The sequence below is a fragment of the Physella acuta genome, unplaced genomic scaffold (genome assembly GCF_028476545.2).
Source record: "Physella acuta isolate Inbredline_101_S28 unplaced genomic scaffold, ASM2847654v3 ptg000051l, whole genome shotgun sequence".
Taxonomy (NCBI): Eukaryota; Metazoa; Mollusca; class Gastropoda; family Physidae; genus Physella; species Physella acuta.
In genome coordinates, this window is record NW_026731571.1 from 103,360 (window position 1) to 126,706 (window position 23,347).

General features: G+C 43.0%; 1 protein-coding gene across 1 annotated transcript in view; it reads left to right on the forward strand.

Annotated features, from left to right (window-relative positions):
• Positions 1-404: 404 nt before the first annotated feature.
• LOC131946144 (uncharacterized) overlaps positions 405-23,347 on the forward strand; it is a 75,096-nt gene continuing 52,153 nt past the window's right edge. Inside the window, exon 1 of the mRNA XM_059306801.1 lies at positions 405-449. The gene's annotated coding sequence lies outside the window, so the exon portion shown is untranslated. The remainder of the gene's footprint in view (positions 450-23,347) is intronic.

Below are 23,347 nucleotides of genomic sequence, written 5' to 3' on the forward strand. Positions count from 1 at the left end.
AGTACTAGTTTAGATTGCGTCTAAACGTTGCCAGTATAAAGGATCTAAATTAATCTATTGTAAATCGCGCCTAAATTTCACACGTGTATATAGTGTAAATTTGTTGTGTAAATGGTGCCTCACTCTAAGTTGTTATAAAGCGCATGTAAATCCAGTCAAGAAAAAAAAAGACTTCTGACGTTACGAAGTTTGTTGTATTCCTCCCACGCTATTTTCTTTTCTGACTTCCTTTCCGCTCGTATTTTTACACGTCATACTTTTTTTTTTTATCCAATGAACGGGCTGGTTTAAATTCTCCTCAGCCTAGTGACTCGCACAAATCGCTGTGTAATGATGTTGTTTATTTAATGCAGAAATCTTCTTCGCCCGCTCACTGTGGTGCTTATTTCCTTGCAGATTGCACGTGAGGACCTGTTGGACGATCGACGCTCACGGCGCGCGTGCTGGCGGTAAGTGGACTCACGTTTATCTCTACGGGCGACTCAAGATAGATGTCCTCCCCTGGGGGTGGGGAAATAATTGAGGTCAGGGGTCGGTGGTCATCATTTTTCTGCCATGACAGGCGGGAGACCCCTGGATGTTAATGGGACTTTAAGAAAAAATCTCAGCGCAATAATTACTGTAATACCGGTCTTTTTTAAGGCGGTAAGAATTGGTGTGTACATTCATCAAGGCCGCGGTATTGACCACTTCTGATCTGCGGCCCTATGGGTAGCAAAGGGGGATAACTAGAGAAATGGGAGATAACCATGCATAGGGGAAATAACCAAGTAAAGAGGAAGATACATGACAATATACCATGTACAGGGGAAAACTAGTTGAGGGAGGGAAAATAACAAGAAAAATATCCATACTAAGGGGAAATAACCTGACAAAAGAGTCAAGTAAATTTAAGTTTTGAAAAGTAGTTGACTGAAATAATGCCATAAAATGTATCTGCTATGAAAGTGTGTGATTTACAAATATTGTTATCCTATGCCATGAGACACGAGGCTACCAAAAACGAATCTCACCGACTGGTTAAATAGCAGGGCAAGGCTCCACCCAATAGCAAGGCTCCACCCACAGCTCGTATTTCTACACAAAATTCCCCGGTGTTATATGTAACGTGCTGTAATTAACTGGCCTGTCTGTAATTAAATTTTACCTCAGCTTTAATTAGAGTGTAGAGTTCACGAATACACGCCATAGCTGCGTGTGTTAAAGTGGAAAAATCACTCCCTAGCTGCGTGTATAGAGTGGAGAGATCACTCACTAGCTGCGTGTATAGAGTGGAAAGATCACGCCCGGCTGCGTGTATATAGAATGGAAAGATCACTCCCTGCGTGTATAGAGTGTAGAGATCACGAGTACACGCTATGGCTGCGTGTATAGAGTGGATGGATCGCTCCCTAGCTGCGTGTATAGAGGGGAGAGATCACGAGTACACGCCTTGGCTGCGTGTAGTTCTGTTTTCTGATATTTAAAACCTGCAGTTGGTGAGAAACCTGGCCAATGGCGGGGTCAATATCCGGTAATATTTCACACACGTGGAAACAGATATGTAATGTGATTTTTGTTGGGGAGGGGGGGGGGTTCAAAGCAGGAAGGGGAGGGGCTGACAGTTCATCGACTTTTTTTTTGTTAAGTGTTAGACGTGTTGAAACAGGAAATCACGTGACTTATTATTCAGGTCATGTGACCATCAATCTAGCGTTTAAAAAGGTGACAAAAACAGGACAAAAGTAGGACAACATTAGGACAACAATAGGACAAAAATAGGACAAAAAAAGGACTATAATAGGACAACAACCGAACAACAATATGACCACACCACTTGAACAACTCTAGCTTTTGAGTTTTTCGCGAACCTTAACGTCTTTAAATTTACTATTTGATCTGTTAATTTTGGCGCCGCTTACTATTTGATCTTACTATTTTGGTGCTTCTACTGTTGTATCGGTGGTGGGTAAGTTAAATGTAGGCAAGTTGTAGTTCCTTCGTTGTCTGAATGTTGCCGCTCAGAAGGTTCCAGCTGTCCTAACTAGACTGGTGATAAAACATTTGCAGACCTACAGGAGCACCAAAAAGCTACAGTTTACTGCTGTGATTAAAGCTAAACTTGCGGTATAAACGTGTGACTGTCCGACTAACGAGCCAATATAAATATTTAAAAACAAACCAATTGTTAAGATATCAACAAAAAACAGTCTATGGTGAGATAATACCTTGAGTCACAGCCTATGGTGAGATAATACCTTGAGTCACAGCCTATGGTGAGATAATACCTTGAGTCACAGCCTATGGTGAGATAATACCTTGAGTCACAGCCTATGGTGAGATAATACCTTGAGTCACAGCCTATGGTGAGATAATACCTTGAGTCACAGCCTATGGTGAGATAATACCTTGAGTCACAGCCTATGGTGAGATAATACCTTGAGTCACAGCCTATGGTGAGATAATACCTTGAGTCACAACTTGTGGTGAGATAATAGATTGAGTCACAACTTGTGGTGAGATAATAGCTTGAGTCACAACTTGTGGTGAGATAATAGCTTGAGTCACAGCCTATGGTGAGATAATAGCTTGAGTCACAACTTGTGGTGAGATAATAGATTGAGTCACAACTTGTGGTGAGATAATAGCTTGAGTCACAACTTGTGGTGAGATAATAGCTTGAGTCACAGCCTATGGTGAGATAATACCTTGAGTCACAACTTGTGGTGAGATAATAGATTGAGTCACAACTTGTGGTGAGATAATAGCTTGAGTCACAACTTGTGGTGAGATAATAGCTTGAGTCACAACTTGTGGTGAGATAATAGCTTGAGTCACAACTTGTGGTGAGATAATAGCTTGAGTCACAACTTGTGGTGAGATAATAGCTTGAGTCACAACTTGTGGTGAGATAATAGCTTGAGTCACAACTTGTGGTGAGATAATACCTTGAGTCACAAATTATGGTGAGATAATAGCTTGAGTCACAACTTGTGGTGAGGTAATAGCTTGAGTCACAACTTGTGGTGAGATAATACTTTAAGTCACAACATGTGGTGAGATAATACCTTGAGTCACAGTGTATGACGAGATAATACCGTGAATTACGCCTTCTTGTTGTCTTGCCGTGTTTCTCCCATCCACCATCGCAGCCCATGAATTATTTACCGATATTTTCTATAAAACTCTTCGTTACATCTGTCTGTTCATTAGTTTAATGTCTGGTGTTACACACAATTACACAAACACACATAAACGCACACTCACACAAACATACACTCACACAAACAAACACACACAATCTCGCACACTCACACAGTCAAACACATTCACACATTAAATTATGTTGGCTAGTCCTCTAATTGCCTGATATTTTGTGTTTGTTTTGTCACTACATTAGTCGCTACTCCACCCACGTCTAGGCTAAACCGTGTCATACAGGTGTACCACACATCCAACAAATGACCAGCTCTGTCGTCACACATCCAACAAATGAACCAGCTCTGACGTCACACATCCAACAAATCAACCAACTTTGTCGTCACACATCCAACAAATCAACCAGCTCTGACGTCACATTTCCAATAAATGAACCAGCTCTGACGTCACACATCCAACAAATGAACCAGCTCTGTCGTCACACATCCAACAAATCAACCAGCTCTGACGTCACACATCCAACAAATGAACCAGCTCTGACGTCACACATCCAACAAATGAACCAGCTCTGTCGTCACACATCCAACAAATCAACTAGCTCTGACGTCACACATCTAACAAATCAACCAGCTCTGACGTCACTTTTCCAATAAATGAACCAGCTCTGACGTCACACATCCAACAAATCAACCAACTTTGTCGTCACACATCCAACAAATCAACCAGCTCTGACGTCACACATCCAACAAATGAACCAGCTCTGACGTCACACATCCAACAAATGAACCAGCTCTGTCGTCACACATCCAACAAATCAACTAGCTCTGACGTCACACATCTAACAAATCAACCAGCTCTGACGTCACTTTTCCAACAAATCAACCAGCTCTGACGTCACAATCCAACAAATCAGTTGCCTAACGACCACGTGTAATTAAGATGAAAGGAGCGCGCGCCAGGAGTGAGTCACGCTCTTTGTCTGCATGAGAAACTTGTCGTCTGCACAGTGTCGTCTGCACAGTGTCGTCTGCAGTGTCCTCTTACGCTCTCGGCGTAAATCTTAGATTACATCCGGGCTAGTTGCGTAAATCTGAACATACATCCGGGCTAGTAACGTAAATCTGGACATACATCCGATTAGTTGCGTAAATCTTGACATAGTACTAGATAACTACCACTAAATATTCACACCTGACACATATTTTGTTTGTTTTCCTAGTGAATATAGTGTATAACATTTCGATGCCACCTTCGCCGTTGGAAAAAAATTAAGTTAATTCAGCCCAACTATGACATAAGCTAGTGACATAATAAATGTGACATGCGTGAGAAGGGTTCTTGTGATACTGTCACAAAGTGATAGAACTAGCAGGTAAAATCTGCCAAGAATATGGGTCAGACACGACTTCCGGTTTGACTTTCTGTATTCACCTTCCGGTGCCTGCGTGCTATCGATTCCGCCACCCGCTTGCAGTTTAGTTACGATTCTCTGATTAGTTTCTAATCTCTGAACTGTGAACATAAATGTTCTGAAATTTAAACAATCAACATTTTCTGATTATTGAAATTGTATTTTCTGATCTCTGAACTATCAATATTTTCTTAACTGTAAGCTAAAGACATTTCCTGTAAATTATCAATATTTTCTGACATTTAAGTCACCCAACCATGTATTATTTCTATTGGTTGGTCACGTGTTCTGGTTTATAGAAACTTGGGCGCCCTCTGGTGGCGTATCTCTGTATGTTGGTATGTAACAATGTCTTCCCCGCGAGTGGCCTCCATTTCTACTTTTCCGTTTCTGCATGTGTATTCATATTTTAATTGCATTGCGCCATCCCCACCCCAGCTTACCCCCCCCCCCCCCAACACAACCCAGCATACACGTGTATCTTGTCACAAATTGCACCCCCAGCTAGAGAAGATCGAATGTACCAACTGTGTGAAGCTTGTCACAAATTGCACCCCCAGCTAGAGAAGATGGAATGTACCAACTGTGTGAAGCTTGTCACAAATTGCACCCCCAGCTAGAGAAGATCGAATGTACCAACTGTGTGAAGCTTGTCACAAATTGCACCCCCAGCTAGAGAAGATGGAATGTACCAACTGTGTGAAGCTTGTCACAAATTGCACCCTCAGCTAGAGAAGATCGAATGTACCAACTGTGTGAAGCTTGTCACAAATTGCACCCCCAGCTAGAGAAGATGGAATGTACCAACTGTGTGAAGCTTGTCACAAATTGCACCCCCAGCTAGAGAAGATGGAATGTACCAACTGTGTGAAGCTTGACACAAATTGCACCCCCAGCTAGAGAAGATCGAATGTACCAACTGTGTGAAGCTTGTCACAAATTGCACCCCCAGCTAGAGAAGATCGAATGTTTCAACTGTGTGAAGCTTGTCACAAATTGCACCCCCAACTAGAGAAGATCGAATGTACCAACTGTGTGAAGCTTGTCACGGTGCTACTAGATAAGGACACGTTCAGCCACCAGCTGTAAAGGATCCTGTCACATGACCAGGCGCATATCTCCCGCTCAGTGAACCGTGTCGGCATTGATACATGTCTACTCGTCGCTCACCACTCGCGTTTTAAGTCGGCCACGCTTGAGCGAACCCGGCTTACCCAACAATAACAGCCCGCCGGTCCCCGAGTCTAATCTTATTGGGTTTGTGGAGATCCAAACGTCGCTCATCAGTGACGAAATTCGCGCGTCGCTTTCAGCAATTGTTTAGCTGTGGCCTCAGGACAAAGAGTTCCACATTGGATGTCCAGGGGATTATTGGGTTCCGATATGGGAACATTTGAAGTGATCAAAGATGGTTTGTGTGGAGGGGAGTTAGACAATGGCACAGTAGTGATGTACTACACATATGGCTTCAATACACCCTGAAACTCACCAAGGTGGATTTTTATTTCTACAGATAAGGCAGACACAACAACCGTAATTGCCAAAACGTTTTAAATGCACTGAAATAAGAAAATAAACTTACTCTAGGTTAAAACAAGCGTTGGTTGCTCCTGAAAAGTCTTCAATACATATGCGCCTACGTATTTATTTTGCTATTAATATTAAGCCAAAACAAACGTAACTTTTTCTTATTTTCAGTTCATTTAAAAAGCTTGTTATTGGAAATGTTTTTATGCTGGGTCTATTTTATGCCTTTTTATTATTTGAATATTGTAAAATGTATGAGTAAGTCGATCCTCCAGTTTTAAAGTCAGATATTGTACTGTATTTATTTTAGCTAGTCACTTCGATACTTCACATTACGAGAAATATTTGCTTCAAGCTTGTCACGAAACGGGAGTAAGGTTGTAAGGTTTGTGATGGTTGTCTAGTTGTAAGGTTTGTGATGGTAGTCTAGTTGTAAGGTTTGTGATGGTAGTCTAGTTGTAAGGTTTGTGATGGTAGTCTAGTTGTAAGGTTTGTGATGGTAGTCTAGTTGTAAGGTTTGTGATGGTTGTCTAGTTGTAAGGTTTGTGATGGTAGTCTAGTTGTAAGGTTTGTGATGGTTGTCTAGTTGTAAGGTTTGTGATGGTAGTCTAGTTGTAAGGTTTGTGATGGTAGTCTAGTTGTAAGGTTTGTGATGGTAGTCTAGTTGTAAGGTTTGTGATGGTTGTCTAGTTGTAAGGTTTGTGATGGTAGTCTAGTTGTAAGGTTTGTGATGGTAGTCTAGTTGTAAGGTTTGTGATGGTAGTCTAGTTGTGAGGTTTGTGATGGTAGTCTAGTTGTAAGGTTTGTGATGGTTGTCTAGTTGTGAGGTTTGTGATGGTAGTCTAGTTGTAAGGTTTATGATGGTAGTCTACTTATAATTGTGTGATGGTAGTCTAGTTGTAAGGTTTATGATGGTAGTCTAGTTGTAAGGTTTATAATGGTAGTCTACTTATAATTGTGTGATGGTAGTCTAGTTGTAAGGTTTGTGATGGTAGTCTAGTTGTAAGGTTTGTGATGGTAGTCTAGTTGTAAGGTTTGTGATGGTAGTCTAGTTGTAAGGTTTGTGATGGTAGTCTAGTTGTAAGGTTTGTGATGGTAGTCTAGTTGTGAGGTTTGTGATGGTAGTCTAGTTGTAAGGTTTGTGATGGTTGTCTAGTTGTGAGGTTTGTGATGGTAGTCTAGTTGTAAGGTTTGTGATGGTAGTCTAGTTGTAAGGTTTATGATGGTAGTCTACTTATAATTGTGTGATGGTAGTCTAGTTGTAAGGTTTATGATGGTAGTCTAGTTGTAAGGTTTATAATGGTAGTCTACTTATAATTGTGTGATGGTAGTCTAGTTGTAAGGTTTGTGATGGTAGTCTAGTTGTAAGGTTTGTGATGGTAGTCTAGTTGTAAGGTTTGTGATGGTAGTCTAGTTGTAAGGTTTGTGAAGGTAGTCTAGTTGTAAGGTTTGTGATGGTAGTCTAGTTGTAAGGTTTGTGATGGTAGTCTAAGGTTTGTGATTGTAGTCTAATTGTAAGGTTTGTGATGGTAGTCTAGTTGTAAGGTTTGTGATGGTAGTCTAGTTGTAAGGTTTGTGATGGTAGTCTAGTTGTACTTGTGTGATGGTAGTCCAGCTGTTTAAGATGTGTAAATTGTTAGATGTTGTTCTAATGACCATCTACGTTTAAAATGTTTGTGTGTAAAAATTTTAATCAATTTTCTGCCAACTCTTGACCTAGTCATGTCTACTTGAGTTACCTGGCGATGGATTGGGGAAAAAGTTAATTACTGATGACAGTTACCCCCTCCCCCATCCCCTCCTCGGCTCTCACGTAACTGATAAGCTGTCAGCTGTATCTAAATAAGAGTTTCAAATATCCCAGCAGCCTTCAATTCTCCCTGCCTCCACTTCCGGCCGTCGTATCCCTCGATGGCTTTTTAAATAGTTCAGAAAGAACGTCAAGCACCAAGATGGCGGACAGAGAGAACAAGATGGCGGACAGAGAGAACAAGATGGCGGACAGACAGAACAAGATGGCGGACAGAACAAGATGGCGGACAGAACTAACAAAATGGCGGATAGAACCAACAAAATGGCGGACAGGACCATCAAAATGGCGGATGGAACCAACAAAATGGCGGACAGAAAAAATAAAATGGCGGATGGAACCAACAAAATGGCGGACCGAACAAAAAGATGACCAATTTACCCTATTAGAACCAGGAAAGAGCTCTAGCGTGTCTTATCTAGGATAACAAACATTGTTCTGTCTCAGTCTGGAACATTCGAGATGTACTTGAAGCCGACTCGAACAATACCAGCCCGCTCGATGACGAGTGTGCGCCATCTATGGAGCACTCACCACCATAATCGCTCAATCGATGCACGCCGAGAGGACTTAGTCCTTCAGGACAATTTGTCCTCAATCGTTTACTCTTATGGTAGAATTTAGCGTTCATGTTTGTAGTTCTTCAGCTTCACTTGATGTATGGATTAAATCATGAAGTGGTTCGTGTACGTGCACGTTCGTAGTAGGATTAACGATAATTTTTTAATCCTCGTAAACGTCTTTTATAGCTCATCAAACAGACGTGATGACGTATCAAGATAAAAAACGCCTTAAAACAATATTTCATTAAATTAGGGTTAAAATTTGTAATAATAAATCAATTAAAGAAGCGCATCAGTCATAATTGACGTCACACTACGTCAGCGGAAGTGACGCTGCACGTCAACATGATTAATGTGTGAGATCACATCCGGGTCAAATATTTATGGAACAAAATTATTTTATTTTAATGTGCTGTTTTTGTTCACGTTATCTCCGCCCATACGGCCGTGGGCTGATGGGGTTTTAATACTTACAGAACGATGAGCTACCAGCCCGTGGACCCTGCCCGTGGGTCGCGCGTGCCCCCCGGGGGTGGCTCGGTCTTTGATCTCAGCTGAGCCGCGGCGTTTAAAAGCTCGGGTAAATAATGTTAAACTAGGTCACGTGACCGGCCGGGGTTGAGTCACGTGACACGATGCGTCGTGACGTGACCGGATGCGGTTGTATAATGTGACAGGTCCCCCGGGGAGGGGCCTGTGACGGGGGCCGGAAGTCGACGGTACAAGACCACGTGGTTTAACATGGAGGTGTAAAATCAGCAAATTCGTTTCGACTCCGATCGCGTGATGTCATTGGCTCTCAAACAGACGTCAAACCAATTGTGGTCAGTTCAGCTGAGCTTACCCAGCTGTATTGGGTACCTGACTACGGTTCAGATATGGGCAATGCGCAGTTGACCATTGGGCCTATATCTTTATTAGTTGACAACTATCATATGACATACCCCGCTCTAATCGTTAAAGATTTCATTTGATCTTTAAAAAAAAATAATGTCTAATTATCAAACCACTCTACAAAAAATAAAATATCGACCCTGTTACGTTTTTGTATTGATATTTCGTGCGTGTCCATAGTATTGGTATTCGAATGTTCAACTAATCGAATACTAGAAATTAATACACATCGATTCCAATTAATTGTCCGTCACACTTTGGTAATTATTGGTGAGGCTTAGTGTAGTGGTGAGACATTGTGTAGTGAGTGGTGACATAGTAGTGACGCATTGATTAGTTTTGAAACGTGATATAGTGGTGACACACTGTGTAGTGGTGAGACACTGTGTAGTGGTGAGATGCTAATGGTGTGACGTGGCGTACGACTTAACCTGCTGCAGTCACGTCTGCATTGGTCACACACGTTAGTGGGTCTCATGTCCGTGGACGTGTCTTGTCAATATGTTGTCTGTCAATGTCATGTTTATCCGACACGACATTTTGATGCACCCCACCGGCCGCTTGAATCCCCCCCCCCCTGATTGTTGAGTGGTTGCAGGAAGCCGCGTGCATGACGGGAGGTTGTTCCTTGCAATCATCTCCCCCCCTCCCCCCCCCCCCCCCCAATGATGACGTCAAGAAAAACTCAGCGACGTGTCGATTAGAGAAAACCTCCCAGTGCGAGACTGCTCCTGCATACAAATACCCCAAAACATTTTTCCCCGTCAAAAGCTGACATTTAAACTCTATTACACGAACTGAAAGGTTCTCAAATCTCTGGAAACTTGGGGCACACATGAGCATTCGGCTCAGCGAATCTTAGTTTTCACGCCTCGAATGTCTTGGATTTTTTCTCAAAAAATAAAATAAAAGGGAGGGTAAAATAATTTGTTATTCTTAGGATCGTATGTTATGGTCAATACCACAGTGATGACGTAGTTTAACCTACGCATCACGTGACGTGCTGACCAATGTGCTGGTATGCACCCCGTGTCGCCCCCCCCCCCTCCCTCAAGTTGTATACTTAACGGTCGACCTTTAGAGAACATAAAGCACTCACTTCTGCTTGATTAGGCTTTAACTTGGTCTAAAATACTTTCTGAATGAGCAGGCATTGAGCGTGTTGGCTAGCCAATACATCGATCTGACAAGTGCCTGCAGGCGATGATTGTGAAATGTATCGAACGTTATAAACTCTCTCGCCCGTCTTTGTTCAGCTTTCTCAAGTGTTGTGTCAGGCCGGCTAAACGCGGGTTGGTTAGAGAGACCCCCACCCCACACACAGTCCCCCACCACACACACACAGCCCCACCCCCACCACACACACACATCCACCCAGCCAGTCGATTGGTAGCCCACCAATTGCTCTACCCGCCCTGAAAGTTGTGTGCACTCGGTGAACTTCAGTACTAGCTCAACCGTGTGGACCTTCACACAGGCCTGACAACCACACCATGACAACCACACTATGACAACCACACCATGACAACCACACTATGACAACCACACCATGACAACCACACCATTATAGCCACACCATGACAAACACACCATGACAGCCACTCATTGTCAACTACCTCACTACTAAACATCAGAAGACAACCACAAATTCGACATCACAGCTGCAGGTTGTTCTAACCAACCTGTATGTCAGACCACATGTGAGATGACTGAATGACAGAACATATGTCAGATGACTGAATGACAGAACATATGTCAGATGACTGAATGACAGACGACATGTCAGATGCCTGAATGACAGACCACATGTCAGATGACTGAATGACAGACCACATGTCAGATGCCTGAATGACAGACCACATGTCAGATGACTGAATGACAGACCACATGTCAGATGACTGAATGACAGACCACATGTCAGATGACTGAATGACAGACCACATGTCAGTATGATTGGAACACCTAGAGCTCTCTAACCAAGACCAGCGTGGGGACTGTCACAAATAAAACACATCCCAAACTATGCTAGATAACCAAAGTGGCTGGATAGGCTCAGGGACACCTACATCTGAGCCTAGAGATAGAGAACGTAGGGAATTGCAGAAAGAAATATATTTATTTTAAAATTTGATTACATCCTGATTGAAAGAAAAGATTGTTTACCTTCAATGTACCTGATCAAAGAGCTCTGTCCATACACGGTCTATGGTCTGGGCCAATTAATTCGCTGATGTTTCTTCACAGAGAGTTATCCACCTTTAATGTCAGTAGCTATTTACTTTTAACGGTACAGTTATTTACGTTTTATGGCCTGCATGTTTAGCCATCTGCAAGTTGCCGGCTCACATCTTTGATGTACACCTTTTACATCAGTCTATGGGAGTTGTTCACTTTCTGATGTCATTTTTACTTCAGTCTAGGGGAGTTGTTCACTTTCTGATGTCATTTTTACTTCAGTCTAGGGGAGTTTTTCACTTTCTGATGTCATTTTTATATCAGTCTAGGGGAGTTGTTCACTTTCTGATGTCATTTTTACTTCAGTCTAGGGGAGTTGTTCTTTTTCTGATGTCATTTTTACATCAGTCTAGGGGAGTTGTTCTTTTTCTGATGTCATTTTTACATCAGTCTAGGAGAGTTGTTCACTTTCTGATGTCATTTTTACATCAGTCTAGGGGAGATGTTCATGATTTGGTTCCTGCATACATGAACCAAGTTTCTCTTTTCTTTTGTTCAAGTTCTTATGGCTGGTGTCTTTGTCTAATGGAGGCCGAGGTAAGTTTGTACCAATCGAGGGCAGGTTGTCACATTGTACCTGATATTCCACAGGACTTTAGAGCGCACCACCTCACCCCAACCCCCACACCCCACACTGTTCACACACAGAGCCACACAAAACAGCCACACAGGGGACGTAAACATACAAGGCCTCAGTCACGTGATCTTTGTTGTACCTGCTCCATGCCTCTTAGTCGCCGGAGGATTAAAGTTACCGGCGGATTAAAGATACCCGCGGATTAAGGATACCGGCGGATTATCTCTTACGCTCTAGAACTGCCGTTGCCGCTAATTCCCCGTGTTTGAAACGGGCTGGTGCCAACCGCCTTGGTGCGAACGTTTTGTTTATCTTGGGGGGGGGGGGGGGGGCATTCATACCTGCTCAGGTGGTTGTCTCAGGTGGGTGGCTGGGACTAATGATTGGCTGCTTCAATTAAGCCTAATTATTCACGGCACTCACTACTTGCCGGAACAAATGTACAGCTGCTTCTGTTCGTCGAAAATGTCTTAAGCTTCTGATGATTACATTCATCTATATTTATTGTTGTTTTGTGTTTTACATTGGGTCCAAGCTCAGGTACTAGCCGTATGACCTAACGGTCGGGGATCTACTAGCCGTATGACCTAACGGTCGGGGATCTACTAGCCGTATGACCTAACGGTGTGGATCTACTAGCCGTATGACCTAACGGTGTGGATCCACTAGCCGTATGACCTAACGGCGTGGATTTACTAGCCGTATGACCTAACGGTGTGGATCTACTAGCCGTATGACCTAACGGTGTGGATTTACTAGCCGTATGACCTAACGGTGTGGATTTACTAGCCGTATGACCTAACGGTGTGGATTTACTAGCCGTATGACCTAACTGTGTGGACCTACTAGCCGTATGACCTAACTGAGTGGATCTACTAGCCGTATGACCTTTCGATGTGGATCCACTAGCCGTATGACCTAACGGCGTGGATTTACTAGCCGTATGACCTAACTGTGTGGATCTACTAGCCGTATGACCTAACGGTGTGGATTTACTAGCCGTATGACCTAACGGTGTGGATTTACTAGCCGTATGACCTAACTGTGTGGATCTACTAGCCGTATGACCTAACGGTGTGGATCTACTAGCCGTATGACCTGTGTGGATTTACTAGCCGTATGACCTAACGGCGTGGATCTACTAGCCGTATGACCTAACTGTGTTGATCTACTAGCCGTATGACCTAACGGTCATGGATCTACAAGCTAACTCAAGATGTTACTGCGACCCCTTCCCGTGTCCCAGTTTATTCCAGAAACTTCGTACGTTGACCTGATCTTGTCTGGAGCTTGACTTAAATCACGACGTCCCAGAAACAATCGACATAAGCCCCCCCCCCCCACCCTCCTTCCCCACCCCCCGTCTGACCGTAAACCACCAGCCCGTGCATCTAATTAGCCGCATCACGTGACTGTCCGAAACTTCATGTGTTTTTGATGAGTTGGTCGAGTTCATTTAGTCGTTAGTCGTAGGCCCAGGACTAATAGAGTCCATTTCTTATTGGCCATCATCTCCATAATGTACCTGGTGTCCCCTCGCTGGACTAATAAACCACTCTACTCCACCCACATAACCCCACCATCTCAACCCCCACCCTTGATGGTGTTATTATCTACTGTCTTTACCCCTAGGTGCCGGTGTCCAATAAACCATCAAACACACCCACAGCAACATCCACATCAACACCTACATCACCCACATCAACACCCACACCACCCACATCAACACCCACGCCACCCACATCAACACCCACACCACCCACATCAACACCCACACCATCCACATCAACACCACCCACACCAACATCCACACCACCCACAGCAGGATCCACACCACCCACATCAACACCCACACCACCCACAGCAACACCCACACCACCCACATCAAACCCACACCATCCACATCAACACCCACACCACCCACACCACCCACATCAACACCCACATCACGACAGCAACAACCACACCACCCAACACAGCAGGATCCACACCACCCACAGCAGTACCCACACCACCCACATCAACACCCACAACACCTAAAACCATTTGGTAAGTCTGTGGCAATACACAAACACCACCACCCTCCCATCTAACATTTCCCACAAACATCAACACCCCCACCCACACCCCCACCCACACAAACAGCCACACAAATGTGAGGTTTGATCCCTGTGTCACGACCTCCCCCGCCACCTAACCTGGTTTCTCTGAACTTTTGGCATGGGGAAATTAATCTTCCAGTTGGCGTTCTATCACACCCCTCCCCACCCTCCCTCCCCACCCTCCCTCCATCTCGTGACCCCAGAACATGCTTCTGTGGATATTTTTCTCCCCGGAATGAAAGACGTCGGCCCCCTCCCCCCCCCCCCCTCCCTTACATGCTTTATTCATGCTATAGCAGGCTGATGCGCTTCTTTTAGATTTCATTACGCAACATAATCTAGACTGGGGACAGCTTTTATAGGGAGAAAGCAAAGATGAATTGTTACATTAGCGAACAAAGATGAATTGTGTAAATAACAAAACAAACAAAGAGGAATGTGACAATAGCAAACAAAGATGAATTGTTACAGTAATTATCAAAGATGAATGGTTACAATATGGAACAAAAAAGATAATGTTTGTTGGTTCTATTAATAGACTTTACATCATTTAGTTATCTTAACAACATCCGCAAGTAACCGTATATAATAACTGAAGTGCCATTCCAAAATGACGGTCCACGTGGCAGGTGGAATAGAGTTCGCTTATATAATCGCCTAATCTTACTAATGTGAAAAATAGCTGGAACATATTGTTGTGAAATAGCCTACCTATCAACATTAGTCGACTTGGTGTACTATCACCGATACTTGCTAGATGAAGCCTAATTTACCTTTACCAGGCCATCCATCTTAGCCCCGTCTTTCTGCCATCATTACGTATTAAATATACATTTTACTGCAACACAACTCAGTCTAACACAACAATCAACCATCTTTATTGAGGCGGAGAGAATAGAAGAAGACAAACTGTTGTCTTATCTCCGTACAGATCACGTGATTAGTCATCTCCAACCGTTTCTTGACAGCACGGCTCAGATCTGTCCAGATTACGTCAGTTCCTGTTGCGATGTTCCCGGAACTTTGACAACTCACTGGATGTGATACGGGCTTTGTGTAGCGGGTACAGGTTCCATCCTCTCTCATGGGGTACAGATGGTAAACATTTACTGCACACAGACACCCTCCCCCGACCCTTGACCCTTGACCCCAAGATGGGGCTGCTCTTTGACCCCATTAAGGACCTGATTACAATGTCAAGCAGCAAGGACAAAAGTACTTGAGAAATTATTAAATTAAAAGGTCCCATCAAGGTCACATCAAGCAAACACGGTTTATGTTAATGAGCTCGAGCCGGCCCTGCGGTGATATCTTTGATGAGCTTTGTGATTACATCATGGGGTAGGGGGGGGGTCATGAGGGAACAAACTTCACTGGGTTGTCGCTTCCTTTAACATGGTTGTCGCATCCTTCTATTTGGTTGTCGCATCCTTCAACATGGTTGTCGCATCCTTCTATTTGGTTGTCGCAACCTGTCACATGGTTGTCGCATCCTGCCATTTGGTTGTCTCTTCCTTCAACATGGTTGTCGCATCCTGCCATTTGGTTGTCGCTTCCTTCAACATGGTTGTCGCATCCTTCTATTTGGTTGTCGCAACCTGTCACATGGTTGTCGCATCCTGCCATTTGGTTGTCTCTTCCTTCAACATGGTTGTCGCATCCTTCTATTTGGTTGTCGCTTCCTTCAGTATGGTCGACAATTACCTCACTACGGCTGGCCTTTACGCGATGAAGAAACTTGGATGTGTTCGGCTCTAGACAACCCGCTTACAGTAAACGGAGTTGTGACTTAGAAACGACAAACGATTCCCCTGGACAACCCCACCCCTCTAGACAACCTCCACCCCTGTAGACCCACCCCACCGTGTAACGAATATCCTGACCACGGCCTGATCAACTTGGACTCAGCTGTCGCCAGTACGTGCTGTGGTCCGGCCTAACTAAATGAAGTGCCGGTCACCTTGCCGGATAACTGCCGGCTCTACGTGAGTAGGTCAAGGAAGCCTTGAGACCAGACACAGCCACGTCCCTGCAAATGGTTGAGTCCGGCTTTTGTGGGGATTAGACCGGCAGATGAGACCGGCAGATCTCCTTACACGGCAAACCGCGCCATCTATTTCCTCGGGGAGTGCCAGGGGAAATAATCTCACAGATCGGAGATGTAGGACCGGAAGTCCTTCCGATCACGTCAGGGCGCAGTGATACAGCGGCTTGCGACACCAGGGGGAGCGGTTGTGGATACTTAGGTCATGTAAGGATGATCACGTGACATGGAGTTTGGTGGACGGCCGTCGTACGGACACGGCTGTTAACGCGTCGGCGTCAAGGGACGGTAGCCGCCGGCTGATGGGGTGTTCATGCTGCCGGACAAATAAGGAATGTTGGATGAAACATCGTGATGTGTGGGGGTAGGAGAGAAACATCGTGATGTGTGTGTGGGGGGATCAAGAGAGTATAGAACACTTGCCACTCGTGTCACCACGCTGTTCTACACCATGTGAATGTCACGGTTGTACTTGGTTCTTATGTACAAAATATCCGTGTACTCACATGCCCAACTAAATATTACACGTGTACACACCGTTACCCATGTATACACCAACGTTACACATTTACACACCAACGTTACACTTACACACCAACGTGACACACCAAGATCCCAAGCCAAAAGACTGTTTATCTGACAGTTTCTCCTGTGTCGGGGTTGAGAAAAAAAAATTGGACGGTTAAATTACCGGTGTCGTCTGGTTCAGGTGACACCTGCCGTGTTAGAATTCAGTTTTCAAATGTTGCTTCTGTTGGTGCTCTGAGCACCACGTGACAAATGTAGCCCCGGGGGGGGGGGAGAGAGAGAGAGAGAGAGTTGTATTTTGACAACAGAAACAATGTGTGTTGAAACAATGCATTAAAGTTTTGTGTTACCATCTAAATAGGGACTCGAAATCAGACAAATTTTACCCGTCTTAAAATCTAGCTAAATTTGTCTAAAACTTCTGACTAGTTATTTTAAAACCTGATGTAATGTCGCGCGCTGTTTTTGTGGTGCACCAGCTGTATGTGGCGCACATTTGTTGTGCGTATTATAATGGAAGCATTGTTTGACAGTGGGAACTTGCAATATGGGATGATCATGCTGTTATTTACAAATACTAAATCAACAACAGGAATTGTGTACCTGTATACAAATAGTGTTAAGTGTCTAGACTTTAGTTGATTCTATACCTAAGCTCTTTATATTTCTAAGCTCTGCGAAAAAGCTCAATATGTTATTTCTAAGCTCTGTGAATAGCTCAATATTTATGTTCTATGTCTAAGCCCCTTGGCCTTGTCTGCGCTCTTCATACTGTAAGCTCTACTGAGCTGAGCTCTATGTCTAAGCTCCATGCTGAGCTCTATGTCTAAGCTCCATGCAGCACATGAAGGCCTACTGAACGTGTTGGCGGGTGTGACAACATTGCCCCAATTACTTTTCCCATCTCCCTGCCCGCCATTGTTGATGACGTGCCCGGGGGGCGGGCCGACCAATCTCAGATGCATTACCCCACCAAAAGCAATTGACGAAACGGCTCAGGCCAAAAACTGACAAACTTGCCTAGAACAGGGCCGAGTGGCTCAGCTTTGTACAGTTGTGTAGCTTCATGTGTAGCTTCATACCGTGTTGTTTAGCTTCTTATTTAGCTTCATACCATGTTCTTTAGCTTCTTACCGTTTTGTTTAGCTTCATACCGTGCTGTTTAGCTTCATGTTTAGCTTCATACCACGATGTTTCCTTCATTTGGTACAGACTTTTTGCTGAAGAAAACATTTCCCCTCCCTCCCCGTAACTAGAACACCGAGTACCAATATGGCCGACACACTGTCGTCCAAATATGTTAGTGTGCTTAAGTTTGTTAAGGCAGTAGGTAAAAGCTCGCGAATTTTTATTTCCTTGTCTTCTCTGTATATAACATGCAGGTAATTGTAAACTATACAGATGTATATTTTAAAAATCACGTGGTTTTAACTGAGCTTGTCATTCGTGGACAAAATTCTAACAAAATGCTAACAAAATGCTAACAAAATTCTAACAAAATTCTAACAAAATGCTAACAAAATTCTAACAAAATTCTAACAAAATTCTAACAAAATGCTAACAAAATTCTAACAAAATTCTAACAAAATTCTAACAAAATGCTAACAAAATGCTAACAAAATGCTAAGCAGTTTGCTGTGTGAACCTTAACCCTAGCCTGAACAAAAATGGACACGGGTTAACGTCCCTCTTGTGATACATTATCCATCACGTGACCTGCCCTGGCTACAATGATTGGTTGACTTCATGCACATTCTACCTGCATTGATTATACCCCCCCTCCCCCCTCCCCCTCCCCCTCTTTTCCTCCCTGAATGAGAAAACCGTATTTACTGATCTTCTTAATTTTCTCGGGAAAACTTTCTGAAGGGGCCACAACTAGCAGAGGGCAGGGGGGATTATCTATTAAGCTCTTTTATTTCCTCTCTGCAGTGTTACGAGAAAGAGAAAGAGAAGTGCACAAATATATTAAGCTGTTTTTTCCCGGCATGCTCGAGCCCTAAAGCTTGCTCAAACAGTGCCGGCAGGCCGACCCAGCTTCAGATGAAATAGAACTAATTCTGTTTTTTTTTATATTGGTCGGCCATCTTGCAGGCATAAATAGTATGGGGGTGAGGAAAAATTCGTTTAGTAATTTTTAAAAATTGTGATAAAGTGACCCTGGGGGTGGGGTTGGGGGGGGGGGGGGGGGTTGGAGTGATCGAAAAAACATGTTATAACACTTTCGGTGAAGAATCGGGTAGAATATACTTTATGGATTTTTTTTTGTGTCAGTCGAAGGGGGGGGGGGGGGGAGGGGGGGGGGGTAAAATGTATGCCAGAAAACTGGGAGAGGCGGGGTATGGTAGAAAAGCACTCAATGGGATGTGACGTAGAAAACATTTAATAAAGTCAGAAATCCTTTTATGAAACAGATCAATCAATGGCTTGTGATCAGCAATCGATCATAGCTGCAGACAACGATCCCCGCTTAAATACTTGACCAAAAATTTGGGGGTGGGTGGGAGGGGTGGTATGTATCTGTAAATTGGTAAAAAAAAAATGGTAACTTTTTAGCGAAGATTGAAATGAAACTTTTTTTTTTATACTCTGTTGTTGTGTTGGTGGTGGTTATTTGGTGACGTCTGCTGGTGTCTGCTGGTGTCTACTGGTGTCTGCTGGGCGCCTGCATCATAAGCCCGGGACCTCATAGATAAAATCCGCCAGGGAGCGCCCTGTCTCCGCGTCCATTTAAATACCCTCTATCACGTGACGGCTCGACCGTGGGGATCTCAGATGTAGTCACGTGGGCGCATCATTTTGTCAGTCTGTGAGTCGAATCATTTTGTCAGTCTGTGCTAGAATCATTTTGTCAGTCTGTGAGTCGAATCATTTTGTCAGTCTATGAGTCGAATCATTTTGCCAGTCTGTGAGTCGAATTATTTTGCCAGTCTGTGCTAGAATCATTTTGCCAGTCTGTGACTCGAATCATTTTGTCCACGATCCCCCCCCCCCCCCCCTTCCCTTGGCTGGTAAGTGATGTTTAATCACGGCGATTATTACCAGTTGAATGAGTTATTTATAACTATTAGAAGTCTGTCGCCCGCCGGTCACGGAGCCGTGCCGGACCGGTATTGATCAGTGCCGGCTATTAAGTGCAGTCACGGCCATTGTTGGATGAAAAAAGCCGGTGCCGGAAGTCATAAAAACATGGCGCCTTGTTCACGTGTAATTAGATACGTTGATGGGCGCGGGGCTCGGGGGGGGGGGGGGGAGATTCATTGCCGAAACCTGCAGGTCAGGGGTGAGAGGTCAGGTGATAGGGATGTAAAGGTCAGCCAAACCTGCAGGAGTAGGTGTAACGTTAACCTATCTATCAGCCAAATAGAAGGAGAACGTCCCCGGATTCTTTTTTCGGGGTCATATGCAAATGCCTTACGGCCTAAGTGGATGAACACTTAACACAACGACCACTAGGGCTCGAAATTAATGTCTAGGGGAGCTAGTGATACTATTGTAATTAACACTCATCCAATCTACATACGACCATTTAATCAGCGAACTCAGATGTGGCAAAACACAAAGATGAACTAGATAAAATATTTAATGTATAAAATATCAAAAACCCAACTTACACAATGTAGGAAAAAACACTATCACAGATTTCTACACTGTCTAAAGAACAGCTACAGGCCACACAACACTGCTGTAGTTTCTAGAATTACTTAGCGACAAGTAATATTAAACTAGAAGACTAAATCAACTGAAGAAAGCAAGGCACACACAGGTCTTAAGTACTCTCACGTTCAAATGGTCAGAGTCTATAGCCGGACAATGTGGACGGCTGCCTGACCAAGGTAAAACGGCCTCGTAGACTGCCAGGTCAAGATAAAACTGCCTCGTGTTGCGAGTGTGCGGGGCAATTAAAGACTTCTGTGACAGGGGAGGTTATCCTCAACTCATGTCGCCATTGGTTGGGATAATCATCTGATCAGAATCATTCAATCAGATTTTAATGGAAATTTTCTATGTCTCAAACACCTTAATAGTCAATGGAAAAACCCCAGGTGTTACACAATCATTCCATATAAGGAATTATACAATGTCAAAATAAAAATGACTCGACCTAAGTAGGTCACATCCCCTCCCTTTTTGGAAGTGACAGATAGGTTCCACAAAAACATACATAAGGAACCAATCTGGCAATGAAATAACAAAAATGTTTTACAAATGTAGGCAATCAAAATCATAATACCATATGAAAATATCCCTGAACATAAAAGGGAAGTAACTCCAACTTTTACAATTGGTGAAAGGAGAGTAACCCTTCAAAAAGTAATTATACATCAAAATCCCTCAAAAAAGGGTATTACAATTTTTCCATGAGAATATTAAAAGTGGTAAACCCGCCAGGGTAAGACCTTTATTTCTATGACTAGCTACAATATCAATTGAGTCATATGAGACATATTATTATAAAAGATTACATATAATCAAAAACCACCTTTAATTAAGGTTCACCTGAAAATAAACAAAATATTCAACAGGATTGGAATTTTGAAAAAAATTCAAAACTCACACCACTCATTTTCATATGAGTGACACTCAAACAAAACCTGTTTATGGTCCTAATGAACCACAAAGCATGTCACATGATCAATGTGTGTAACAAGATTTTACATCCTTGACAAACAATCAGCCACAACATTATCACTACCCTTAATGTGTGAAATTTCCAGATTAAAATTTTGGAAATATAAGCACCATCTCAATATTCTTTGATTTGTCTGTCCTAACTTAGAGGTAAATTTCAGGGGATCATGGTCAGAAAACACTCTGACTGGATTGGTTGAAGAAGAGACATAGACTTCAAAATGTTGTAATGATAAAACCAAAGCTAAAGCTTCTTTTTCAATAGTAGAATAATTCTTTTGGTTCTCATTTAACTTCCTGGAAAAAAAGGCAATGGGATGGTCAATTCCCATGTTGTCTTCTTGAAATAGGACTGAGCCAATGGCTAAGTTGCTAGCATCAATGGCAAGTTTAAAGGGCTTGCTAAAATTTGGTGCAGCCATAACAGGAGCATTTGATAAAAATGACTTAATGGTTAAAAAAGCTTCTTGACATTTAATGGACCATTCAAATTCAACACCCTTTTTCAATAATGCAGTAAGAGGTTCAGCAATAGCTGAAAAGTTTTGACAGAACCGCCTATAGTAACCAGCCATCCCAAGGAACTTTTTGATCTCTTTACAATTTTTGGGAGGTGGTAACCTTACAATAGCATCTACTTTAGCTTCAATGGGCCGAACTTGGTTCGTTCCCACTTGATAACCCAAATAGGTAATTGAAGCTTTACAGAAATCACTTTTATGTAAGTTTACAGTAAAATTAACTTCAGACAATTTTCTAAAAAGGTTAGTCAATTGAACAATATGTTCTTCAAAAGTATTAGAAAATACAACTATATCATCTATGTAGGCCTCACATTGGTCTATGTCAGCAATGACAGAGTTAATGACCCTCTGGAAAGTTTGACCAGCATTTCGCATACTAAAGGGCATGCGTTTGTATCTATAAAAACCATTAGGGGTTACAAAAGCAGATATTTCTTTTGCACGGTCAGATAAGGGGATTTGCCAGTATCCTGAAAGTAAATCAATTTTGGAAATTATCTTAGCTTGACCAACTTTATCAATAACGTCCTCTATCCGAGGTAATGGATAGGAATCAGCTTTGGTGAGCGCATTCACCTTCCTAAAGTCGGTCACAAACCTGAAAGATCCACCGTCTTTCGGGACTAGGAGACATGGGGAACTCCAGCTGCTGAAACTGGGCTCAATGATATCATTCTTAAGCATATAATCAATTTCATCTTTTATCAAAGCAGCTTTTTCCGGGTTAACTCTATAGGGGTGTTGTTTAATGGGTTTTGCGTCACCAACGTCTACATCATGAGGTGGAACCTTCGCTTCTTTGGGGACATCCCCAAAAATAGAGGGAAATGTCTCAAATAACTGAGACAATCTATGGCTTTCCTCTGTGGACAAATGCATAAGGTGGACATTCAAATTATCTAAAAAGGAAGAATTTACCAATTTTGGGGGTTTCAATTTATCATGTATCACATCATCAGAAACATTTGAACATACAGGTAAAGTAATTTTAGCTGTGGATTGAAAATTGTTACAATTATCATAATACTTTTTCAGTGAGTTGACATGATACACTGTCTGTTTCTTTCTTCTGTCGGGCGTATTGACCACATAGTTCAAATCACTTAATTTTGAATGCACAGTAAAGGGTCCACAATATCTCAAGGATAACGCATTGTTCAGATTAGGTACTAGCACAAGAACTTTGTCGCCTGGATTGAATGTTCGTTTACAAGAACTCTTATCATACAGTTCTTTCATTCTCACTTGGGCCTTTCTTAAGTTCTTGTGAGCCATTTCGCACACGGCTTTCAGTCGAACGTGAAAATCGTCGAAGTTTTCCACTGGATGATCACTGGTACCTGTCCAACGTTCGTGTATCAG